The sequence below is a fragment of the Trachemys scripta genome, chromosome 9 (assembly GCF_013100865.1).
Source record: "Trachemys scripta elegans isolate TJP31775 chromosome 9, CAS_Tse_1.0, whole genome shotgun sequence".
NCBI classification, from domain to species: domain Eukaryota; kingdom Metazoa; phylum Chordata; order Testudines; family Emydidae; genus Trachemys; species Trachemys scripta.
This window is the reverse complement of record NC_048306.1, coordinates 94519325-94545743: the sequence shown is the minus strand read 5'-3', so window position 1 is coordinate 94545743 and position 26419 is coordinate 94519325.

Below are 26419 nucleotides of genomic sequence, written 5' to 3'. Positions count from 1 at the left end.
CCATAGATTTCAATGGGAACAGAGTTAGGCCAGAGCACTTTTGAAAAGCCCACCTATAATGCCCACCACATATTCTCACCCATAATGCCTGGCTGAGGCCTCTAGGAGCTATTGCACCATAAATAATCATAATCCGCTAAATTGACTTTGCTTGTCCTCTCAAGGTCAAATTTGATAAGGCCCTGCCTGAGAAGCTCTTTTTCTGTGGTTGTCTGTTAGAGCTCATATGAGGCTTTTTTAAGGTTCATACAGTCCATCCTACTTTACAGTTCTAAGAACTCCCCCTGTAGGCAGCGTTCAGCCACCATTTCGCTCTTGTGGGGGGCACTCAAATATGATCTCACAGGTGCACAATTCCACTGACTTTACCGGTATTACTTCTGATGATTTACACCGACGTGAGAGAAGAATAAGGCCTAGCATGTTTTACAGCCTGTAGCAGAGGGGACAAACACAGACACACAGCTTAGCTACTTCCTTAATCTAAAATTCGTTAGTCTAAAATAACATATATGTATGACCAGGAAGCAGAAAGAGGACTATCACAGCCCATCCCCCAGTTAGCTCAGCAGTTTAGTCCCACACTTTGAAGCCAAGCAAGTTGATGGCTCTGAAAGAGGAACATTATTTCCATGCAGAGTCCCTCTACATTCTTCTCTGATCACCCACATCACAATTATCCCTTATCCCCAAATAAGGAGATCTGTTTATTTTATTTAATATACAAATTACACTCATTCAAGTGTTACAATCATGACCCCAGCTAATGGGACCTTTCAGCTGAATACTATCGACCGGACATTGTGAAGGACATGATGCTATATCTCACCCGTGACTGCTGACCCAGCTTCAATGCATCTACATTGTTTAATCCAAGGATATAATTTCAGTTTGAGATCATGTGAAGGGAACAGAACATTAACCACAAACCCATACAGGAGGGGAGCAGTGAGCTGTGTTCACCATTCACCCCACATTTCCAGCAGTTTCTGGACACAGCCTGACAATGTGAATTACGTACCCTCGTTCTCTGTGGGGATAGCAAATTCCTTCCACCAGCTCTCTCATAGTTTCTTATGACCAAATTACTTTGCACACTGGCTTTGCTCATGAGCTCTGAATTGGGCCCCAAGCTAGAACAAAGAAGCTCCATATAGAACTTCCTTTACTACTCTCCCAGGTGCAGGACTCCTGTCATTTGTTACCCTCTAAATTATCTGCAATTATTTTGTTTAGCAGGCTACTATGGGAACTCTGTTTAATGTGACAGAAAGAACAATTTAACTGAGTTGTGCTTTGTATCACGCCTTAGCAATCAGCACGTTAATAAGTCTGGAAGATTGATATCAGTTTGAAAGGCAAAACCTACACAAAACAATTAATTAAGAAAGTTAAAACAAATGAACTGCTCAGGATGGAATCGGATCCATGAGAGGAGATGCTAAAAGCCCAGAAGGAAATACTCTAATTGAAAACTGGCAGTGGAAGGCACACAGTATAGTTAAACATTATCTTATCAGAAAATTAGCAAAATGTAATTTTTTTATTGGATTTTTACAGATGTTATTTTTAACCACATCAAAAATCCCCACCTCGTGGCTATTGGCACAAATTGTCATAATTACTATAATTTGAAGTCTGAGCTGCAGAATGACGGCTCAGATAGCTATCTCATCCTCTGACTTCTACTGCATTAGGAAAGCAGCCGGGAGACATATCTTCTTATGGTTTTTTTATACTTGGTTTGGACTTCATTTGTGTCTATTATCCAATCTCGTTCTTGAGAATATTAAAGAATGAATGCTTTTCCCCTACCTGAAATACTGGAGAAAATTAGGAGGTTAATATTAAGAGAGGTAAAGTCACTTTTAATTAACATACCAATTACCCCCTGTTTGCAAGCAAATTGTTTTATTTCCCTCTGTATGTTTCCTTGGGGAACTCTGCCATATTTAATATATATTCTAATCTTATGTATAATACACATTAAAGGTGTCTGTATGAGCAAAGTCAATAGATCCCTTTCTGCTTCTGCAGTGGGAGTTTTGCCATTGACTTCAGCAGCAGAATCAGGAGCTATGATGCCCAAATTAAGAAATAGAAAGGAGGGATGGTCCAGTCGTTACGGTGTAGTATCAGTAACTCTAATGCAGCAGGCAGTGAAAATGTACTATTCATGCAGGATAAAATATTCAGGAGAATAAGAGCAATTGACTAAGATGGGGAGCATACAAAGAAGATATAAAGCTATCCTTGTCTCTTAATATGGTTATTATTTATATAGCACCATTGATGTGCATGGTGCCATTCTAAGGGGAAAATGTGCTTCACGAACACTAGGAACTTTGAATAATCCTCAAGCTCACAGGAGCTTATATTTTTTCCTCTCTGTAACTTTTGCTCCACTCTTAATTCATCAGTAATGTAGAAAAGCAACAGATTTGATTTGATCAACAGAACTAAAAATGAATAACACCTGCATGTGCTGTCAAAATCCATTTCTAACATCACTGATCCCTTTACTACCGGCGATCCCAGCCTCATATTTCCAGCCCTCCTATTAATGAATCACAAATCTACATGGCAAATCAAAACGTCATTTCCACATTCTACTTAATATTCTCAAAAATATTTGACTGGTCCTACAAAGCCTTTATCATGTGAGTGGCCCTCAGTCATGTAAATAATAGTCCCAACGAAACTGTAAAAGTGCAAGGAGAACTATTCTAGTGAGTTAACGTTTCAGCTTCAAGCCCAATGTGATCTAGTGCTCCACTGATAAAAATGTAGGGCCAGATCGTGAGTTAGGCACCGAGGTAGTTTTGAAACCCCCACTCTGTGCTTAGCTTCCTCTTTAGGTACCTAAATACCTTTAAAAATCTGGCTCTTACTCCTCAAGCAGTCCCACTGATTTAAATGGGACTATTCAAGAAGTGAATTACTACTCAAAGGGAGTAAGGGTATTACAAAAAGTCTCACTTCTCTGCCTAAGGCTTTCAAATATGTATTTACTCTGCATTTTTGTATGATCAAGGTTAACCCAAGCTTGTCAGAATTTCTTTCTTCGTATATAAGCAGTTAGCTCAGGCAACAAACCACAAAAATGCTTTAATTGCTAGTCAACTAAGTAAAATCTTTAATCCAACCGAAAAAATAATCTGTGGGAGGAAGGAATAGAGAATTTTTGGCGCATATTTGCACAAAAGCTAAGAAAAAACAGCAAAAAGCATAGGGATCAAGGGAATGCAGACCAGACAGCTCCACAAAAATATCCTTTCTATAAACTGTAGGATGAGAATTTAATAATAAAATAATAACGTTGCCCTTATATACTGTCTATCATACATTAATCTCAACGTACATTACGAATATTACAGTCCTTCTGTGAAGTTTGTAAATATCACCCACACTTCACTCATAGCTAAACCAAGGCACAAAGTGATTAAATGCCTTGCCCAGGGTCCCATGGTAGAATAGAGAATAGGACATATGAGTCCTAACTCCTGATGCCCTGCTATAAGACTACTGTAGTACAAGTGATGGGATATGGAAGATGAGCTAGGAGAACAATACACAGCCCATCAAGGTTATCCACAGGTATTTATGTAACCTGACTCACCTGAAAACTGTGAAGGTCATATGTTCGGTAGATCTAATATCCCAGGTATATTGCCAACATCCCACAGGTGTGCAGAAGAGTACAGTATGTAAAAGGAATACAATTGTGTGGATGGGTGCCAGTAGGAGATGATGTTTCTAAGTCCATAATGTGCTCATTCCACAGTGCACATCTGCATCTATTTCATATTTAGGGATTAGATTTTTTTTTTCTTGCCCAGTAGCTTCAAAGATATTTGAGCGTTAACGCCCTCCCTGAGCTGACACTAAGCTCAAAGACACTTCCATCTCCTTTAAATCCCTGCTGAAGACTGACTTCTTCTGCCAGGCCTGCAAGACATGCGCTGAGGAAGGGCCTGATCCAGTGTTTACGGAAGTCAATGGAAAAACCTCCCACTGACCTCAGTGGGAATTGGATTGGGCCCTTTGCCATCTTATAAAGGGAGCTCTATGTCTGCCTGGCAGGAGAGGGCTCGATGGAAGGGAAGGAAGGACGGACACTGGAGCTGAAGGTGGGCAGGAAAATGAGAACAGTTTAATTCATAGAATCATAGAATCATAAAATATCAGGGTTGGAAGGGACCTCGGGAGGTCATCTAGTCCAACCCCCGGCTCAAAGCAGGACTAATCCCCAACTAAATCAAGTGGAGTGCCCCAAGGGTCGGTCCTGAGGCCAGTTTTGTTCAATTGTGGAGGAAAGGATGGGATGCTAACAAGCTTTAACTTTAGGGAGTTTAATTTAACCATGTAGATAATAAGCTGTGTGCCTGTCATCATCCTGGTCACTTTGCTTGTCCATTACAGCCCTTTACCCTACCTTTTATCTATCTTTGTGTAGACTCTTTGAGGCAGGACCCATGTCTTTCCTGGGACTGGAAAGCATTAGTGCATTTTTGGGGTGCTACCACTATCTAAGTATTAATAGTAACATCTGTGCAGTTTAAAGGTCTATGAAAGGTTATGCTAAGGAAGGGCTAAAGGTTGCAAGGTGAAGTTATATCAGGCCAACAAGGTTTGTGTTTCAGAAGCAAAGCATAGAGCACAGTAGGAATGGGAGCAAGTCTACACTACAAAATTAAGTCGACCTAAGTTACATCAACGTACAGCCACCGCAGTAATTGAATCTGTTTTACATGTCCACACTGCGCTCCTTGTGTCAGTGATGTGTGTCCTGACCAGGAGCACTTGAACCGATTTGACTGCCAGCGGGGAGCATTGTGGGATGGTTTCTGAAAGGCAGCAACAGTTGATGTAAGCAACGCAGTGTCTACACTGACACTGAGTTGACATAACTGCATTGACTTAAGCACTACACCTCTCATGGAGGTGGAGTTACTAAGTCGGTGTCGTGGGCAAGTTACATCGGTGGGAGCGACATTTTACTATAGACGCTTACAGAGTTAGGTCAACGTAAACTGCCTTACGTTGACCTAACTCTGTGGTGTAGACCAGGCCTAAGTGAACAGAGAGCCTTTTTTGAAAGTTAGAAAGTCAATCTCTCTCCTGATAGCATAAACTATATGGTGGTGTCTCGCTCCCTTTTTTGGAGGTACCCAAAATAGACCCACACATTATATAATAATAATGAAAACAACAAGAGACAAATTCTAGAGGGAATGTCATCTCATTGCAAGGGCCTTGAGGGTAGGGGAATGGGAATAAAAAGTAAAGCAGGGGACTTCTGGGTTCCAAAAGAGATGAAGAGAATGTCATGGGGTTTATGTATGTAGGGGATGCTGGAGGGATGGAACAGAGATTACTGCACCACTATCTATATTATATCATGCCTCTTTCCATGAAGTTTATGCTTAGTTACTGATAAATATCAAGCAGACTTGGGCAATTGTTGCACTAAACTAGCTCATACCTGACAGATCAGGAATGCAAAATACAATCTCTTCCAAGTGACAGAAAAATTGGTGCCGAGAAATGGGATTAAGCTGTTTTGCTGAAGAATACCTTAAATACGTTTCTATGCTGCTCCATTTTCTTATTAGATTTTTCTCTTAGGCACTCTGCTTAGAAATAAGTGCCCTTCCCTGTTTGCAAATATAGGGCCGTACCTTGCAGCCTTGACCCAGGAATGCAGCATTTGGCCCTTTAACTGCAAAACCTAGTTTTCAGGCTAAATTCAGCCCTTCTGTAAACAGGCCTGACTCCATTAACCTCTGTGATTTTGATCTCCATGTTCAGTGTATTTATATAAAAGTCCCAGACACTACATTGCTGTTGACAGGGCTTTTTTAAAATATTTGTCCACCTAAAACAAAACATGCTTTATAGCAAGAAAATGTAAAATACAATAAACAAGGTGAAGTTTAATGGTTTCATCTGGTAACATTTTCTTAAGTGCCTAAGTGGCATAGGAGCTTTTCAATAAATCACTGAGCTATTTCTGAAATTTTTGATCATCATCAATAAATAATATGGTGAGCCAAAGGTCTCTGCTGTGAGCTGCCTCTCATATGTGATTAGCTTCTCTCAGCCCTAAACTGTATGGTGACTCCTGGTGAATGCTGTCAACACCTTTACTTTGACATGAAGATTGAGGCCGTGCATTCAGAATCGATAGGAAAGAAAGTCAGACCTAGACCCAAATCCCCACCACCTCTGTACTTTGGTAAGTTTTGGATGAGATCCAGGTCAGAATTTCATGGTCTTGGCCTAGCTTTACAACCTCACATCCAACATCCCCCCAAACTTGGTAAAAATTTGGTTCTGGATCTATTGTTTTTGTAGCTTTTGCAGTGTTGCCAACTCTTGCAACTTTATTGAATGTCAAGAAGCAGATTTTATTGTGAGTCTCAAAATTCTGTGTTCCTGGAATCCTGTGATTAAGTGAGAATCTCAGCTTTCATTTTTTTCATATGTGAGTTTCTAGTCCACAGAGTTGCAGAGGAAATCCTGAAAGCATGATCATAGTATAACCTGTGTGCCTTCAAGCCCAAGCTCAAATACTACAAACCTACCCAAGACCCTGGTGACGCGACAGCCTCCTTCTCCACTACATTTTAGGAGGAGAAACGTGACTGCATCTTATTTTTATTTTACCAGCTGAATTCAGAATGTGCGTGGGATTTTTAAAAGCTCCCAGGTGAGTTAGGAGCAGAAGCCCTACTGACTTTTCCTGGGATTTGTGCTCCTAAATCACATAGGAAAATCCCACCCTGTGACAGTAAAGAAATAGCAATGATTTCCTTCATGAACATAAAGGACATGAGCCACCTGGGAGTGGGAAACCACACAGTTTAGTTTTTTTTTTTTTTTTTTAACTTCATTTAGCCCTTTCTCACTGTGCCTGTTCCTTTTCAGGGAGTTCTAGTATCTAATGGATTAGCAGTTGTTGCCACTGATTGCTCACACCTGCAATTCAGACTAACTCCTGTTCCGCTTTGTGCAATCAGCCATACCCAGGTAAGACCATCAGCTTCCAAAATGACAATCAAACAGAGACCCACCTGACAGGTCAGACCAGACACCTGTGAGGGAGATGTAACAGCAAGAAGTATGTTGGCAGGGAAGTGGAGGTGGGATTACCCCATTAAAACTGCTAGTAGAGTGGTTAGAAGAATGGGTGGACGTTTTGCAGAAGAGGGACACTAAATGCTGCCAGTGGGTACATTACAAACATCTGATCCAGCAGATCACATTCTGGTAAAACTCCCACTAAAATCAATGGGATTTTGCTGGAGTAAAATCTACAGGATTCGATCCCATAAGTGGGAACTGCAGTCTATTGGGAGGCCAGAACTCTTATAACTCATAGAAGTTGAGTTTAATTTACCACTATATTTCTACATTGAAGGTAGGAAAACACCATAGTAAAATCTAACACCATTGCATTTTTGAAAAGGCCTCCATGGTATAAATGAAGTCCAAGGGGCCTTATTCTCCAGTGCCAGGCACCCTCTGTCATTATTTGCACCTGTGCAAAGGGACTGTAGAATACTTCCATGCTGATTGTAGCTAGAGGTTTACAAGGTAGATCCCACAGGAGAGTTTGATGGAATTCTGAGCACTCTCTTCACTGGGAGTGCCTGTAGGCGTACGGCCTGATTCTCCACTGCCTGGCACCTTGTATAGTCATGAACACCTGTGGAAAGTGTAAAATGCTACCACTGGTGTAAATGCGGGGAGAATTCCAAACTGGCAACGTTTCACATCTACCTTGCACTGATGTAAATGACTACATGGATGCAAGGCCTGGAAATCAGGCCCGTTCTGCCTCATGCAAATACAGTGTCTTCAAGAGCGGGTGGCCACCGCACTACCCTTTGAGAGAGTGCAGAGTGTGAACCCTTATCGCAACCTTGAACATGCCAGCAGAGCTGGCCTAAAGACCTCCATCCCCGCCCCAGCCCCTCTGGTCTGGGCATCTAATGTTGTGTATGGTGCTAGACTTGCTTAGTCCCTTTCTGAGCACAGGGAGGGTGACTGTGCCCAGCCTATGTGCAGAGGCACAAATGAGGGTTGGGGAAAGTTCCTTGTACTTTTTTTTTTCCTTTCCAAGCACACCCAATGAGGACAAGGCATCATCAAGTTCTTAGACGATAGCTGGTTCCCAACCACACAAAAATCTCTGGATACACAATAATGCATTTTTAGTTGCTCCTGGCTGTTGGATGTTATTTTGCAGCTAAACGTTTTTTTAAAAAAATAATTAGCATCATTCCGACTTTGTAATAGAGTATTTTATCAATCAAGTACAATACTGAGCGTAATTATATGGCTATAGCCACAGATTACACACTGTGTCAAATGGCAGATCACATTGTGTAAAGCATCGAGTTATCCTGAAATTGTTCAGTAATAGATGAGACACATGGTTTGTTCTCTCACTGTGTGGTCTCTCTGTTCGGTGAGCATTTTCCAGCTGTTAGCTCCCTGACCTGCATACCTGGGATAGGCTCTCTCATGTTTATCAATCAAGCCCGGGGAACAGAACCTCTAACCTGGCTTCCTGCTCCAGCCAAAAGGAAGTGAAAATTAGCCCTCAACTATTCAGTCTTTTTTAAAAAAAAAAAAAACCTCAGAGGTAGGAAATGAACAATATCCTTGTATGAAAACAATGAATAAAACCTAGGCACCAAGGTCAAATAAGCATCCTGGGATCAGGGCCGGCTCCAGCATTTCTGCCGCCCCAAGCAAAAAAAAGCCACGATTGGCGGTGGCAATTGGAAAAAAAAGAAAAAAAAAAGCCGCAATTGGCAGCGGCAGTTCAGCGGCAGGTCCTTCACTCCTAGAGGGAGTGAGGGACCTGCCACCCCCGAATTGCTGCAGGTGCCGCCCCTCTCCCTTGGCTGCCCCAAGCACCTGCTTGTTAAGCTGGTGCCTGGAGCCGGCCCTGCCTGGGATGATTTGTTTTTGAAACCCATTTACCTTTGAAGTTCTCACCCCAAAAATATCAATACTCATTTACCAATACTTAACACAGGGTGGTGTTTAAGTTACCAGGTTTTTTTCCTATACTCAGTATAAGATATAAATTTCACAGGGAGATTTTTAAAGGCACCAATGGGATTAGGGTGCATTAGCTACCCTCTGTACCTTTGAAAATCTCCTCCTCTGCACCTTGGATACCACTGTATGGCAACTCTTGATACATGTAAACTTTTAAATGGTGACCATAATATTTTAATGGAAAATGAAGAAGTATGTCTGGGTCCAATCCATTGGGGCCTGATTCTCTGCTGCCTTGCACTTATTTGCGCCTGTGAAAAGGCAATGCAAATTTGTCCTAAAAGTTTACTAACTGATTCGGTAGCCCTTATGCACTCACTTTATACACATGTAAATTAGAATACAAATTGCAAAAGCAGAGGAGAACCAGCTCTTGGGAGGTTTGCTGGAGTATGGACTCCAGGGTTTGGATTTATCTTTTGCTTTGTATATTCACAGAGTGGGGAAAAGGAATGTTCAAACAGCTGTAAGCATACAGGGATTTTAGAATATGCCTTTGGGGCCATGCATTTAGTGCTGTCTGATTTTAAATTGTGTTTTTTCTGATCTATGAAAACTTCTTTGTTTTGCATTAGTGGGGTAGAAGTTTCATGAAAATGGGGCTTCTTCCAAAATTTCCAGTCCTTCACTGAGCCAGAAATACCACAAGCATTGCCTCCCTTTTGGTGTTTTGACACTCTGCTTTGGGTCTCATCCACCACGCTGATGTGCAGAGTAACATCAAAACTGAAAGCAAGAAGTTAACTTCTTTAACACCTAGGTAGGTGTTCATTTTGGGTGTGGGGTGAAGGTTCTTGAGTGAAGAAGTCATGTTTTCTCTGAGCCACTTCACACCTCCTTAGCTTTGGCCCCAAACCAGACTGCCACTGACTTAGGGCCAAGAACAAGAAACTTCACTTCTGCAAGGCAAAGAGAGGTGCTGGTGTCAGCACCTTTCTGGATCAGGCCCAGAGTCTCCTCTGTAGTGATGCTGCCCATCATCACATCTGTGGACCTGAAGGAAACACCTATTTTATTAGACTCTTGGTGCCATTTTTTAAAAATAGAATCTGACAACTAACCAGACGTACATTTAAAAAAAGAAAAGAGAAGACGACAGATTAACAAACTCAATTGCACTCTACCAGGGCAACATGAGGTGCTTAAGAAGTGACAGCAAAGAGAATTCCTCTCTTGGTAAAAATCAGATGGGAAACAGCATTAAAGCATTAGCTGAGCTCATCTGCACATTACTTTTAGACCACCCCAATGCAAGTTTGGCCATCACTTTTTGTGGGGGGAGAGGATGAGGGAGATAAGTGGATAAATTTACTATCACTCAATGACTTTCTACTATACAGATTTAATCAAATACTCCCCAATCAATGACAGATTAACACGAGATCAAATGGATTGACCAGTCTGGGCCTTGGGTTGCTTAAGGGCCACCTTATCCCACTCCTTCTACCCAGCACTTCAGAGGAAACCCATCAATGTTTGCTAATCCACCTTATTCCTCACCCACTCAAAAAGAAACAGTTTCCCCTTCTGGGAATAATTCTAGCAGGTTTCCGGGTCACATCTGTTATCTAAAGACAAGGTATCAAATCCAGCCTCGAGTGGAAGGGATTTGGGTTGGTAGGGAGGAGAATAAGTTTTGGAAGCTACGCCTCCTTCCACCTCCACAAATCACAGGGATTCACAGAAAGAGGTCTGCCCCCGATCCATCTGCAGGTTCAGCTGCTCTTCCACTGCTCACCGCCAACCTCACATTTCCCCTGGCAGGATGGCTCCAGGAGGACTCACACTGCCAATAGCTAGGTCTTCTTGCAGAGAGAATTTATGGAAACTAATACCACTCTGAGTTGTATTATGGTACCTCGTACATAGATTTCCACATGGATATTCCAAGGTGCTGTAACACCTTTGCCTGCTCTGACCCCTCCTTGAACTCTAAAGAGCCCTTGCTCTGTGGAACCCCAAAAGAGTCAGAAAAGAAAGGGGGAGCAGTGCCACAGAGGCAGAGCTCTCTTCATGAGGACTGATGGGGTATGATCCAGCCATCATTCAGGATAACGCCAAGCGACTTCAATGGGGGTTTGCCTCAGTAAGTTATGAGTAAACAATGAGAGTCATATTCTGCTTGGTTCTTATACGGGTGCACAGCTGGTGGGGGCCTCCAGGAACTTCTCCAACCCTTGTATGCCAGGCAGAATTGGAGTCTCTGTGCTCTCCTGCGTGCCCTTCCGACTCCCTTAACAGAGCTTAGGGTCCCAAAGGAGCTGGAGACGGGTGAGGAGGAGGCAGGGTCATGGCACAGACTGAGAGTGGTGTGGCATACATGCTCCTTCAGCGAGGTCCAGGAATGGTCCCCTTTGGGTAAAGCAGCTTCAAAGCACACCTAACTATGATCTGTGCGTAAATGGCACAATCTAACCCACAGTAAGAACCTCAGGAGGTGGCCCAGAGAAAGTTATCTGCATTAACATTTTCTCATTATATTTCCTTGCAGGTTAATTCTTCTGGAAGCAATTTGTTAACTAAACTATGATGGATAAATGCTGTTTCCCCCTCCCGCCTCCAGTACCCTCCCCTTTCCTTCAAACACAAAGATTGATTTAAGCTTTTGAGTCAAATTTCACAATTGGCTCTAAGACTGTGACATCAAACAAAGGCAGAAAGGTATGCTGCTTGCTTTCACTTCGTGTTTTATTGTGGTTTTATAGAGCAAATAGATCGGAGAGATAAAGTAAGATGAAGTCATCCAAAAGCAGATTTTTTTTCTTCTCATCACGCTACACAAATGTCAGATACTCCTGAATTCTGATACTAATGTTCTGTGGGAATTCAGCACTGGGCCTCAAATATGAAACTGCCGGCCAGCTCTGGGAAGCGGAGTACCTGCAACTCCCACCTGTTGCAATAGTCAGCCTAATAAATCACTATCCAAGGAATAATTATGCATAATAAGATTTAATAGATTTTAAGGACAGAAAGGACCAGCATGATCATCTAGTCTGACCTCCTGCAGAACACAGGCCAAAAATCCTCATCTTAATTGGTATGTGGCCTGTGGTGAGTCCTAACTCCCAGCCTGCATGGTAGTTGGCTGAGTGGCACAAGTATAGCACATTTCAGAATCCTATGGCAAGCACGGGGTCAAATTGCGGCTCACATTGTAGCTGTCACAGCACTGATTTATCGGGCTATTGAGATGATACTTTGCTTTTATATAGCACTTTTCATCCAAAGATCTCAAAGCACTTTTCAAAGTGAGGTATGTATCTTTATCTTACAGATGGAAAAACTGAGGCATAGAGGAATGAGGTGACTTGACCAAGGTCACACAGCAGGTCAGATACACAGCCAAGAACAGAACTTGTTTCTCTTAACTCCCAATCTCCTGCACTTGCTAATGGATCATGCTGCCTCTTTATAATGGATAACTACTGGGTACAAAACCTCAGTGCATCAAAATGTGCCAGTACAGGTCAGCAGTGACTGGAGGTGGTTGAACAAGAATTCAGACAGTGTGTTATTTGACAATTTTCAATCCAATAACTTGTTTACCAGAGCATTTCTTGTGATATTTGACCCAGCTTTATAACTGCTCAAATACAGTTCTATTTGAACAAATACCGGCCAAATCCATTGATTCATCAGATACTGTATTTCATGAATACTATCCAATCAACTCCAGTAGGGACTGAAAACTGGTGGTCCATCATGTGAAAGGATATGGCGGTCTCATACCAATTTCTAGGCTGCCATCACAACCAGCACTTACCATGGAGGTCAGGGACTGAATTAACCTCCTAGACTGCCAGACAACAGTCTTATCTCCAAGGCACTGGAGGATGGGATTGGGTGCTGAGACACCTTATAGCAGCTGGGCTGTTGATCAATGGAACACCAGTGAAATCAACTTCTGGTGGCACTACTAATTTGCTCTCCCAGGGATAGGCAGTAATGCTTTGTAGGGAGAGAGCTGGAGCAAAATCCATTGCCTTCAGAATGATGTGAAGGGAGGGAAGTGCCACATAGACATTGAGCAATGCATGAAATCCTCTGGATTTGTAAAAAGAAAATGTTAGTGAGGTAGTTCACAGGCAAACTTCCATAATGTTCCTTATTACCAGGCAAAAACATTGATGGGAAACTGCCTAACCTGATTATCTACCTATTGCATTGGTTAAGGCTCATGGTCCTAGTTCTCCCTTACTCAAATTTCTCTCTATTAGTGTATATAGCTCAACATATCCAACCGAGAAACATGCACAGCAAGTAATGATATTCAAAAATTTGAATAATGTTGCTATTTCTCTGCCATGCATGTTGCAGAGCCTCAAAGCATTCGCCTGTGTATCGGTCTCTGACTCGCTTGTCACCGTGGTATCCGAACACCTGTACCTATTGAAATGCTGCTGCTCCATCACTTCTACGCCAAATCCCAGAGTGCTTGTAAATCAGGGGTGCATTCATTGGCATAACTTCATAATTATCCCCCACACAAACCGCCCCTCACATTAATTTGTCACCTTTTGGCTCTTTCTTGCAAATGTTGCTAAGAAATGAAGACATCAGTAGATACAGTCCCCTGAACCAAAGAAAGGGCCTTGGGTATTGGGTTTTAACTTCATTGTACTGATTAAAGAGTTTAAAGGAGTCTACAGTATTTCCTCGCTCTATTGCATCAAGGGGAAGGAAAAGGCTTCCATCTACAGTTCATTAAACACAATTTTACCTTTGCATCTCCTGAATGAGAAGTTAATAGCATCTGGTTTCAGCAAGGCAATCTCAGCTTTAGATTTTAGGATTCGCAGTTTTGCCAACAAATATGCTGAAATCAAGAGTATACTGGGCAGTGATTTTGAAATTAATTTACATCTCAAGTCTGTAAATCAATGTGCTGTAACACAAAGACAGTCCCTCGCAGTGCTCCCCTCCTCAATGCAAATGACACACATTGTTAAAGATATTTCAGTGTGTATTGATTGTGTTACTCGTGTTCAAGTTCAGTGACGCTTTGTAACGTTCAATCACAGCCTCCTCTCTCTCCCGAAACAGATTAAAAGGTCTAAAAGAGCATCATGATCACAGAGATAGGAATGGGTTTGGTTTTTGATACAAAAAAAGAGAGTGTTTTCCCAGACTTTTACTAAACCTTATCCACTCTTGTCAGTCAGGGCAGACAGTTGAGAGCAATATTAGAGGAGGTAATTGCACGCATCAGTCAACAGCTTTTGTCCCATAGCCACTGAGACTTACAGTAAAACAGGCACAGGAAAACATTGTACTGGATTAAAGGCAAAATATCTTTCTCCAGTTGCTCTCTACTCACCAGCTGTTGTGTTCAGCTGTAGGGACAGAAGCTGCAGCAATATCTATCAGGAAAATCTACCCTCTTTTTTCTCCTCCGGCTCTGAAACAGTTGACTCTTTGCTTTTAAAGTGAAACTTTATCAAAAAATGTTTTATCTTGTCATCTGGCATTAAGTCATTAATCATGTGTGCAGAGCATTTTACTAGCTCTGAATTTTTGGGAAACTCCTTCGTTTAAAAACAAAACAAAACCCAACAACTATAATCTCTCATCCTGACAATTAAACATCCTTTCTCAATCCTTTGATCTTATTTGGAGTAAGTCATGAAAAGACTCGCAGTAGCTGCTTAAATAAACAGTATGGAAGGAACAGACACATTTTATTAACGTTTGATTGTAAATCACCTGCAGCAGCCCATGTGCTGATAAGAACAGTTGCTGCACTGTCAAAGCATACAGTACCTGTTACTGGTACAGCAAATGTATTGCAAAAAGCTTCCACTGTGTATTGTAAATGACAGAATTAGCTGCAAGGGTGGAATTAGATTGGATCAAAATTGACGGGCGTTGACCAGAAAAGCAAAGGCGGAATTAGAGTGGATCAAAATAAAAGTTGCTTCATGTCATCAATTACACCATCATCTTTTGGAGGAGATTTAAAACTCAGGTTTTGATCATTGTGGCCATTAGTTAGGGTGACCAAATGTCCCGATTTTATAGGGACAGTCCTGATATTTGGGGCTTTTTCTTATATGAGCACCTATTATCCCCCACTCCCTGTCCCGGTTTTTCATATTTGCTGTCTGGTCACCCTACCGTTAGTGGAATCCATTGCCTTTTCCTTAAGACTATTTGTTAGCCCCAGTGTCCTAGCCAAATTCAAATACAAGCAAAGAGGTGGTGCCAAGAATGATATTGCAATTTTAACTGATTGCCTGACTTCTGGAGCAAAATCCTGCTCTTACTCCTGAAGTTAGTAGTTTAAGCCGATGGGATGAGTAGAGAGAATAAGACAAGCAGTATTTGCTCCTGCATATTTAAATTCTCAGCCTTAACCTTGCATTAATGATACTTTTTGTTAGGGGATGGGGAGAAAGACTTTTAAAATAGCTCATTTGTAGATACTTTAAAAAAAACGTGTCCTACCAAAGATTTACATAAAAGATGGAAATCCTGAAGGGTTTTAATATGTGAAATGATGTTAAAATCAATAAAGTATTACCATAAGTTGTTGTTTTCCCCATTCACTATTTTTTCACCTTTCAGGTAGAAAAAAAGTGATAGTGATAAAGGAATTATTTTGAAATCAAGTCAATTCACATTAATATAATCGTTCAGAAAGATTCTCCTTGGCATCTCTGCTGAAAATTACAGAGAACAAGCTAGTGAAAAGAGCACTTAAATCAATGTACTTGTTGCTTAGATTTCTGTACTGTGCTCAAAAACTCATCCCTTTCTAACTGGTCACAAAAAAATAAAATTTAAATACCATGAGCTCCTTTTCAAGGTTACGTTGAGGCTCATTTATTGCAATCTTGGAAGATATTAATCTGGGGTAATCACAAAGCCACTTTTAATGTCAATCATTGTAAATAAATCACAATTCTATTCACAATGGGTCTGAACCAAACACTGGACCAAATACCCTTGAACTTTTTGGAAATTTTAATTCAAATACAGATCTTATCCAAACTTCATTGCTGACTCCCAATCTTATGGACTGAACCAAAAATCACAGACTCAAAACAGTCTTGAACTGTGAGGAAGTTCAGAACTAAATTTGGATCCCAAATGTGATCGATAAGAGCCTTCCTATTTGTTATTTCCAAGAACAGGTCAATAAGACATTTAACTGTAGAAAACTAATATTCAGCAGATATTTTGCTTTGCCAGGCCAATAGCAATGAGTCCTGTAGTGGGTTAGGCCCTGAACCTACGAGGAGCTTGACCATTGATGGCAGTTGAATATACTTACAGGATAGGGCCTTCACTCTCCAGAGTTCAAAACCTTCGCTACTGCAGGTAGGCTGAACTAGATCCATGACATAAAATTAAGATGCAGATTCCCGGAAGTGTGCAGTTGCAAAAAAAATCTGGGCATATTTGCATGCCCAGTTACCATAATTACACACGCATGGAGAATTCAAATAGTTGCCTATTTATCTGCGCAATTACCATGGTTGCATGGTCACTGCGTGCATAAATTTGCACATAAATGTATGCACTTAAAATCTGATCTTAAAAGTCTACTGGCAAAATAATGTATGAACTGAAGGTTGTATGATATTCAGAGGCAGCCTGACTTAAGTAGACTGAGCACAGAGCCAAAAACTCCCAAATTCTAATCCCAACCGAGCAACTGAATACGCATGACTTTAGGCAAGTAACAACTCCTCAGTGCTTTAGTTTCCTCACATATAAAATGAAGACAGTATTCGGGGCTGTTTTATGTATTTAAAAGTTAATGCTAACAAACCCAACCACTGCATTTAAAAGCAGAGAGAACACTCATATATTTTCTTGCATAATTAAAATTTAGCTTAGTTCAATCCTCAGCTATTGAAATACACTGATAATTAGATACAATGGTTCTGCAGATTTATAAAAGAAGCTGAATGTGGGCCTAATTCAAAGGTAATTGAAATCAATGGAAAGACTCTTATTGCCTTCAGTGGGTTTTGGATAAGGCCCCATTTTAGGGACTGATGTCTTAAGGCCTAATTCTCTTCTTATACCAGTTTTACGCCATTGTAATTCAGTTGTTTCAGTGGAGTTCAGTCCTTCTGATTATCTACACATCATCATCAAAATTGTTGCGGTGAAATATGTGCTCAGCTCAGCTCAAGGAGCACCACTTTTGCTGAAGTATGGGACAGATACAAGCCAAGTAAAGTTAAGCAATTAGAAGGGGCTCCAGCTCCTATTGAAGTTAATTACTCCTCAGTGTACAGGATCAAACCTTTACTGTGACAAAAATGGCATTACAAAATAAGCAGGAAAATGACCTGTGTGCAATGTATACACAACAGCACAAGTTCAGAGAGAAATCAAACCTGGAGGAAAACTTCTATTTGCTTTGGTGTCTTTGGGCTGGTCCCCACTTAGTCCGGACTTCGGACTAAGGTACGCAAATTCAGCTACGTTAATAATGTAGCTGAATTCGAAGTACCTTGGTCCGGACTTACCGCGGTCCAGACGCGGCCGGAAGTCTCCCCCCGTCGACGCCGCGTACTCCTCTCGGCGAGCTGGAGTACCGGCGCCGACTGTGAGCACTTCCGGGATCGATTTATCGCGTCTTAACCAGACGCGATAAATCGATCCCAGAACATCGATAGCGTGCCGCCGGACCAGCCGGTAAGTGAAGACTAGGCCTTTGAGTCTGAATCTCCTAATACAACATGAACAACTCCACCAACATCACAGGGGTTACACTGAGGTAGAAAGTGAAAGGAGAATCAGGCCCTATGCAGCAGGTAAGTTGCACCAACTGAGGCACTAATGGTGCATCTATGCTTCTGGCTTACCCTCACTCACCCATATGTAAGCCCTGGAATAAATTGCCCAGGGAGGTTGTGAAATCTCCATCACTGGAGGTTTTTAAGAGCAGGTTGGACAAACACCTGTCAGGGATGGTCTAGATAATACTTAGTCCTGCTTTGAGTGCAGGGGACTGGACTATATGACCTCTCAAAATCCCTTCCAGTCCTATAAATTCTATGTAATCTATGCCTCCTTATACAGCACCTTTGAATTTGACCTGTGGATGCATAAGGAGATGCACAATACATACCAGTGGCTGATTCAAAGGAAGTTTAAATTGGTGTAACTTACTTGCTGAAGGAGTGGAAGAGATGAGTAGAATAGAAAACTAACACGAGTAGCTCAGTGTAGCTCCTATCCTACTTTTACTTATACTGATATATTCCTCCTTCAATCTCCTTGGCATAGACGTTACGTCAACGTACAGTACCTTACACAAAGGTCACACCCACTTATCGACCGACAGCATTCACCTTTGAATTTGGCCTGAGTAAATATTTCCTCCATTCATGAAGTGGGAAATACCATGATATTTACAACAACAAATAAAAGAGGGGAAATGTTCTTGTTTAACGCTTAGTGTGTCCATTATTTCCACTGAGTACACGTATTTCTAACAAATACCTGTAACAGTGCCAACCCCTTTTGTATTTCCTCCAATTAGCTTATCTCCAACTGTATAAACAGGTACATGATGAGAGTATTTGGTAATAGAGGCATTATAGGGAAAATAAGGGTTGCTTTACTTTGAGTGTGGGTTTTAGCAGAAAACAGATTAAAGTGTATGTGGCTATTCAAAGTAATAGATAGGCTAATTCTATTGTCTGCCTCTCAAATTATTTTATTACATGGAACATATTAATTATAATGAAAGCAAACCCCTGACTCTGTTGGCTTCTAATGAAAATTTCTTTGCAAGATTATGGCAGGATTTCCCACCATTTTCTCTTTCTGATGAAGTTAACTCCCTATGGTTGGTCAGCATGATAATCTAATTTCAGCCAATCAGCTTGGGAGCTGCCATTTACCTCACAAAGGGAGAAAAAGGTATCTGCTGTCATAGCAACGAGTGGCTTTGCTCTGATCATATTTGGATCCTACAGCATAATGAAAGACGCTGGCTTGCTTTTTAGATGATTAATCTTTTCCCCTGTGAACCTATTTGAATACATTAGCAAAACAAGTATGAAAAATTTGTTTATCCCAAGACATTCATTAGAAAATTACCTGCAAAAGTAATTCTCATTAGGGCTGAGTTTGTGAATAGCAGACCATATGGTAAATGAAAGCCGCAAGAAGCAATAAAATCTATCTCAGCTGCAACAGGTTGAAAAAGTTTATCAGGTTTAAATCTAAAAGTTTAAATCAGTTAGGCAACAAAAGTACGAGAACAATTTTACACAAATAAAATTCCAGATAAGACAGGAGGATAGGGTAGGACAGGACAAAAACTACAGGCCTCATCCTGCACATCTTTACTTATTATAAGTAGTCTTTGCTTTTCTGGCTAGCCCCACTGAAATCAGCGGGCCAGGTTCTAATGACACCCTGTGCAAATCCAGAGTACGTCCATTGATTTCAATGGTGCTAACCTTATGATTAGTCCAATAGGACCAGTTTCTGATCTCACATCAGTATAAATCTAGGGAAGATTAATCAATTACTTTGACGTAAATGGCATTATAAAATAAACAGGAGAGAGGCATACATGCCACTTATATACAGAGGGCCAATTTCAGAGTGACGTATAAAAGAGACTCGGATGTCCTAGATCCTTTCTTCTGGCTTCTTTGGCCCCAGATTCTCCTGTCATTTACCCCAGGATAAATAATAACTCAGTGGATTTACATTAATGGATATAAGCAATAAGGCAATGGATATACAGCAGGGTAAGTGAAAGGACAGTCGGGCTTCTCATAGTATTTAACTTGCACAAGATTCAGCTTATTATCCATGCATGGTCATCTTGGACCAGATTCTGAACTTATACTAGCGTAAATCCAGAGTAACTCCTTCAGCTTCAACAGGCCATATGGAAAAGTAGGGCAGGGAGAGAGGACGAAATGCCTTCGGGACATCATCTGTTTTTTGGTTGGTTGGTTGGTTTTTGGGAGCGGGTGGAATTGTGAAGATCCTAGAGAGAAGAGGTGGTGTGGGCTCAGAAGAGAGTTGCAGGAGAAAATTGAAAGCGGAGAAGGACTGACAAGGATTGTTATTGCATTTAAAACTGTAGAGAGTCTAGTTTAACCTGGGCAAACTGAATTTGGGAAACAAAATAAAAAGTATCATACAGGAAGAGAACTCCATTCTCAGTTATTCTGCTTTGCACAATGCAAGTAAATGGTGCTGTACATGCCAAGCTGAAGTGTTCTAAAGGCTCTTGTGTAGAAAGGGATGCACAAGAAGGATAATTCTGCTGCCTTTGCAAGTATTTAATTCCAGAGGTGATTTTGTTTGGATTCCGCTCTACTCGTGATGTTGAGGAGAATCCAGTGGTATTTCTCCTTTTGGAAAGTGAAAGTTCTCTGTTAACAAAGGGCAGGCCAATTCAGTGATGCCATTCTGTTCTCTTTTCCTGTACACCTCAGAGGACGGAAATCGTTTACTTTAATTCTATCTTTTTAAAAGTGTAGTGTCATAAAAATCCACAATGTAAGAGTCCAGAATCTAGCTGCAGATAAGCAAGTCTCATCACTTAACCTCACAACTGCCCCACATTGTCTGGTGTGCCCAAAGTTACACTATAACGGACAGAAGTACAAGAAAGGGCCACTTCTTTGCACAGTACATTCATTTGCACTCAATGAAAACTGTTTACTAGAGAGGCTTCAAAACTAGCTGGTTGTATCAAATGCTGTGAAGTTCTACTAGCGGTTATTAATGGCTTGCACACTGGAGGAGCTTTAGGAGAGTATGATATTGAACTTGGGACTATAGTCTTGAGTAGTGAATGTTTGCCCTTCTTAGACTGTATCTCCCCTTTCTCAAATGGATTTCTGACAAGGCTCAGACACGGTAACTACACACGTTCAGTGGGCACCCTTAAAAAGTCTCACTAATTTAAAAGACTGTATTGGTTCTAACAGAATTCCCCATTTTAAAGATATTCCCTATCTCCTTTACTGGTAGGAACTTTCAAAATCAGAGGATCTTTTTAAATTTGCCCACTGTTCTAATGGAACATCTCATTTTTTCTTTGTCTAATCACAGGGGTCACTACCACATTTTTTTTCTTTCTTTATAGAAAGAGGATCTCAGACAGGAACGGGGGCCCACTGGAAATAAAACCTCTCCATCCTAGCACTTTCAAAGTTGAGGGACACAATTCCCCAAGTGCTGACATCGCCACCTGCCCAGAAATGCAGTTGGATTTTCTGAAAGGGCTTTGACCAAGCCACACCATCTACGCTTCTTTGAAGATTGCTCCACAGAGGTTAACTGCAGCTCAGGGCTGCAGTAGCCTCCACATGTCCTGCATGGGGGAAACACTGGAAGAAGATTCACTGATTTAGTGGCGTTGCTCTGGCTTTCGCATCCACAAGCCATTTGCAGTCAGAACAGTGGAATTTAGGCCTCTAGGGAAATCTGGCAAAATATCACTATTTTCATCAGGGGGGAAATTACAAATATGAATGCAACCCTCCAAGGCTGAAAGACTATGGAAGGCCTGATACCAAAGAAAGTATTCTCCCTAAGACATTCACAAGGGAGACTTTCCAACCTCTCTCCTTATGGTCCTACTTCACCACAAAATTCATTAGGGCGACAGTGTGGTGTTGTAAACTCTTGCAATTTTATTGCAAGTCTCATGGTAGTTGGTATTTTTCCACAAGCTCCACCTCCTGGAGTCAAGTGATTTAAAAAGAATCTCCTCTTTCCTTTAAATAAAATTAAGTATAGTCCTCATGATTGCAGAGAAAAGAGTGAAAACATGAACCAAGTGTAGCCTACAAGCACAAAACCCAGAAGGCTAATAAAAAGAATCCAACTTTTTCTAAAAATCTCGTGCTTGTTTAAAATTGTGATCTCGTGATTATTTGGAGTCTGACTCATGATTTCTAAGCAGTTGGGATTCGAAATACTGCCAGTGGCTTTTGTAAACTGAGCACATATGATGCTGGCGGTAGTGACATTAGGTTCTACCTCCTGTATTAAACAAATTTCCTGTTTCTCCCCACTGTGTGTACTATAATGAATCTCTATCACAGGCCATTCAGTTGCTAGGGGAAGCTATTGGACAGTCACAAACTTGCCATGGATTCAAGCCTTTCAAAAGGACAGCTAAAAACCCAAGCATTACCATCAGGCAAGCCCTGGAGGGTATGGGGTATTGTCTTCTGTGGGTTTAAGTCTGAAAAATATAGTTTTTCTGGAGAGTCAAAAAGGCTCTTTTGCCATTCCTTTTTCACCAGGGTGTGTAAGAAATTCTAAACAAAGCTGATAGAAAGTTTTGCCATCCTGGGTTACCCTAAAAACATGGCTAATGTCAGCAATTTCCCATGAGGCGGGACATTTTTCACACTCTCCTAATCACTGTCACTTGATGAGGTTCTTTGGCCTATGTTGTGCAGGAGATAAGAGTACGTCACCATAACTGTCCTTTTTGCCTTTAACATTTATGAATCTATACATTTCTGACATTGCACCCAACCCTAATTGATTTTAAAATTCTTCTGGCCCTGATCTTATTGTCCCTGAGACAATGCTTGGATACTTTATGAGGAAGCATGTTTCCAGATTTGCTCCTGGTATTTGGGATCCTTTCATGGCCAGATTTTCAGAGGTAAGAAAAGACGTCTGAAGCCACCAAGCAGATAGTGTTCCACTGAAATCATTAGGGAGCTGCAGACATTCAACAAAGCTTGGGATATCAGTCTTTTGGTGCCCTATTTTTTTTTTTTTTTTTTTTTTTGAGAGGAAGAATAAAAATCTTCTTTGCAATTTAGGGACAGATTTTCAAGGGCTCAGCATGTACAATCAGACCCAGATTTTCAAAAGAGCTCAGCTCCCATTTAGGCACCAAAACAAGAGGGAGGTTTTCAGAAGTGCTCCATGGCACCCAGCTTATGGAATTCTTTTGAATACTGTAACCGGGCGCAGACTCACCTGGCGGGCCTCCTGCTGGTCGTCTCGGGGAATTAGCTTCTAGCATCTGGAGCGCCCCCTGTCGGTGTCGCGCTACCGCTGGTCCCCGTGTCCCGGACCGCGGGTGACCCTTTCAGTGGGGGCTGCCTCCTGGCAGTATCCCCACTGTTTCTCCAGGTCTCCCCACTCAGGGGAACCCCCACCCACTACCCCCACCTCGCCTCAGTCGTAGGCTACTGCCAGTCACCAATTCCCCCCCGCGCCCTGGGGCAGACTGCAGTGTAAGCCACTCATCATACACAAGGTTGGGTCTGGACCTGCTGCCTCTACCTATTTCTGGGCTGCCCCTTTGCAACCCCAGTACTTCTCTTAGGCCCTCAACTAGGCCCACAGCCTGGGGTTTTTCCAGGCTGGAGCTCCCCAGCTCCTCTAGCCTTCCCCCCAGCCCTGCTCCACTCCCAGTACCCTGCTCAGCTCCCTAGCAGCCAGGCCCTTCTCTCTCTACAAGCAGAGAGAGAGTGTTTGGGCTTCTGGCTCGCAGCCTCTTATAGGGACCAGCTGGGCCTGATTGGGGTATGGCCCCAGCTGTTACTGCTTTCCCCAATCAGCCCAGATTTTCCTTCACAGCCTCAGCCCTCTCCCAGGGCTGGCTTTAACTTCCAGGGCTGGAGCGGGCAACCACCCCACTATAATACCAAATGGTAGGTGGTAGGGGCTCTCTTGAAAATCTTGGTTTATGGCTAAATTTTGTGTAAGGCTTCACTGTAAGACCCTTTGACATTCTCCAGGGAAAGGTGCTGTACAAATTATAGCCTTGTATGGTAATCAGGCACAATCTAGACCAGGGCAGTCCGACATAGCCTGATCAAACTGAAGATGATTAACATATTCAGAAATCTGTTTTACTAAACCAAGCCCCAAGTATTTAGCATGTAAATTTTTCTTGGGCCTTTGATGGAATCCTATCAGCACCTCCAACCACTGAAAGTGAAGCAATGACAGCTGCAACAGCATCTCCAGGGTGACTTCATCCTTATTTTCATCCATATGAACTATCTAATCCTTACATTTTTCATTATTTCGGCCTCCTTATCATGTCTCAAGATATCAGCTGAAACAATTGGTTGCTTTAGCCTCCCGCCCTCTCCCCCCAGTACTCCTCTCAGTACAGGAGTCTTCAGATTTGAACATACATCTCTACTTAAACTCCTTGGATCCACGTTGTATATTAAATGGTAACTATGTAATTAAAAGGAACAAATTTAAAATGTGAGAACAATTGCTGCATCTCCAGCATTTAAAATGATTCCATTATTAATAATTCATGCTCAAAATCCCATATGTGAGCAACGAAGCAGAAGAAAAGATGAAAGCGAAGTCTGATGACTAACCTTACACCTGTACAGAACCTGACTAAACAGAGTTACAATATGTTGTCTACAACATTTAACCAAGTACAGTAGGAAACTGCCAATCATCAATTACTGTCATAATATCAATTTGCAGTGATGCTAAAAGCTTGATTAATATGATAAAGGAAAAAGCTATGCTACCACATGAGGAGAAGCTAGATACCAGCACATGTGTATTACTAACGCTGGGTGGATCGAAACATGTGAGGAAGAGATTTTATTAGAGATGGGGTAAAACCGGAACTGCTTTAAAAAAATAGGAGGGGGGGGTGGGATCCAAAAAGGGCCCATTTTCTTTTTCGGGTTTTAATGTGGCTGAAATTGCATTAGAACAATCATTCTCATGAGATTTTAACCCAAGAGAAGCGAAATCTCACGAGAACGGCTGGTCTCATGGGATTTATATCACCATTCAACATACTGTAAATCTCATGAGAACAGCTCTTCTCATGAAATTGCTTCACTTTGGGCCCAAAACTCAGGAGATCAGCTCACAAGACTTAGGCATTGTTGAATCCACACCCTAGCATTGATTCAGTCTTGAACTCAAACCCTAGCCTAAACCTAACCTCGATTCAATTACTACCTCCTTCTTATTTTTAAAACCTGCTTTCTTTTTCTTTTTCTTTTTCTTTTTCTTTTTTTTTGCACCAGCAAATATCTACAGCAGCACCTTTGAAGAAGTGATTAGCTGCAAGTTCAAATGATGGCAGCTAGATGTCTGGTTGAGTCAGCAAATGCTCACACTGAATTTCACACAGAAGCCAGTGCAGTTGTACCTGTTTATAGCAGAGCCAGGTCTGTGTAAGAGAGTGAAGTAGAAGGTTGGGGTGTGTGAAAAGGGTGGAACAGGTCATGCATGAAAATCTTCTGCCCTCAGAGAATACATTTAGGATGTTATCATCTTGCAGTATTTGGCTGTCAAAAGAGAGACGGTGTTCAGGGGAACACCTATTTATTACATAAGACCTCCTGACCAACCATAATATCCAGGTTCTTTTTTTTTTTTAAGGTACATGCTGTGTTGTAGCTGTCATCAAGATGCCCAGCTGTTTGTTAAAATAGCCCCACATATTTTAATGAAGGCCAAGGCAAGTGCTGAAATGCATTCATATTTTTGCCATTAAAGCATGAAGCTGATTTATGTGTCATAAATTTGACAGAGAAATGTCATAAATGGTACAGTGGTGATTTATTTGTTCATGCTCATCTTTTCGATGTCCTGTTTCAAATAATCGGAGACGCATTCCATGTGTGTGTGTGGGGGGGGTGAGATTATTGAGAACAGTCAGGAGCAAACCCCACCCCTACCCCATATTTCCCACTACATTTCTGAAGTTCTCCCTTTTAGACCATTTATCCACAACATATAAAGGTCAGCCCTACTGCTGAAGTAATTCACATGGTTTTCCAGATCTCACCCACGCCGATGAGTTAAGGTGATTTAAAGTGCCTATTGCATTTCTATTACTTCCAGTGTGGTACATGGGTAAATTGGATCTAATTCAGTCCCCAGTGTAGTGATAATTTAAGTCAAATAAAAAGAAATCAGTAAGTAAATTATTCCCACGATGGGACAGTGAAGAGGACATGGCAGTAGCCTGTAGCAAATGCCAACTCTCTCTGTACATTTTCAATGAGGAAGTAAGTGCCAGACATAGTTGGCCATCATCACTGAAGGAGAAGTGTCAGAGCAGGAAAAGAGACATCCTAAAAACTCCAAAATCCGGATGTTTCATTTGGGTTTCTAATGCTCTGAAAAAATCAAGCTTGTGGAGATCAAATATGGCCACATTGTTTTCAAATAGTTCTGAGAGCACCAGCCATCATGTTCAGTGTCTCCAGCTCTTAGTGTTATAGGATCTATGTTCTACAAACAAGTTTTACATTTTCCAGTTAGACTGAGCCTGTTTATTTTGAGCCCAGAAACTGATCAGCTACTTGCAAGCCAGCTAAGGGAGACTAAACCAAGCTTTTCACATTTGTGACACAGTCAGTGATTT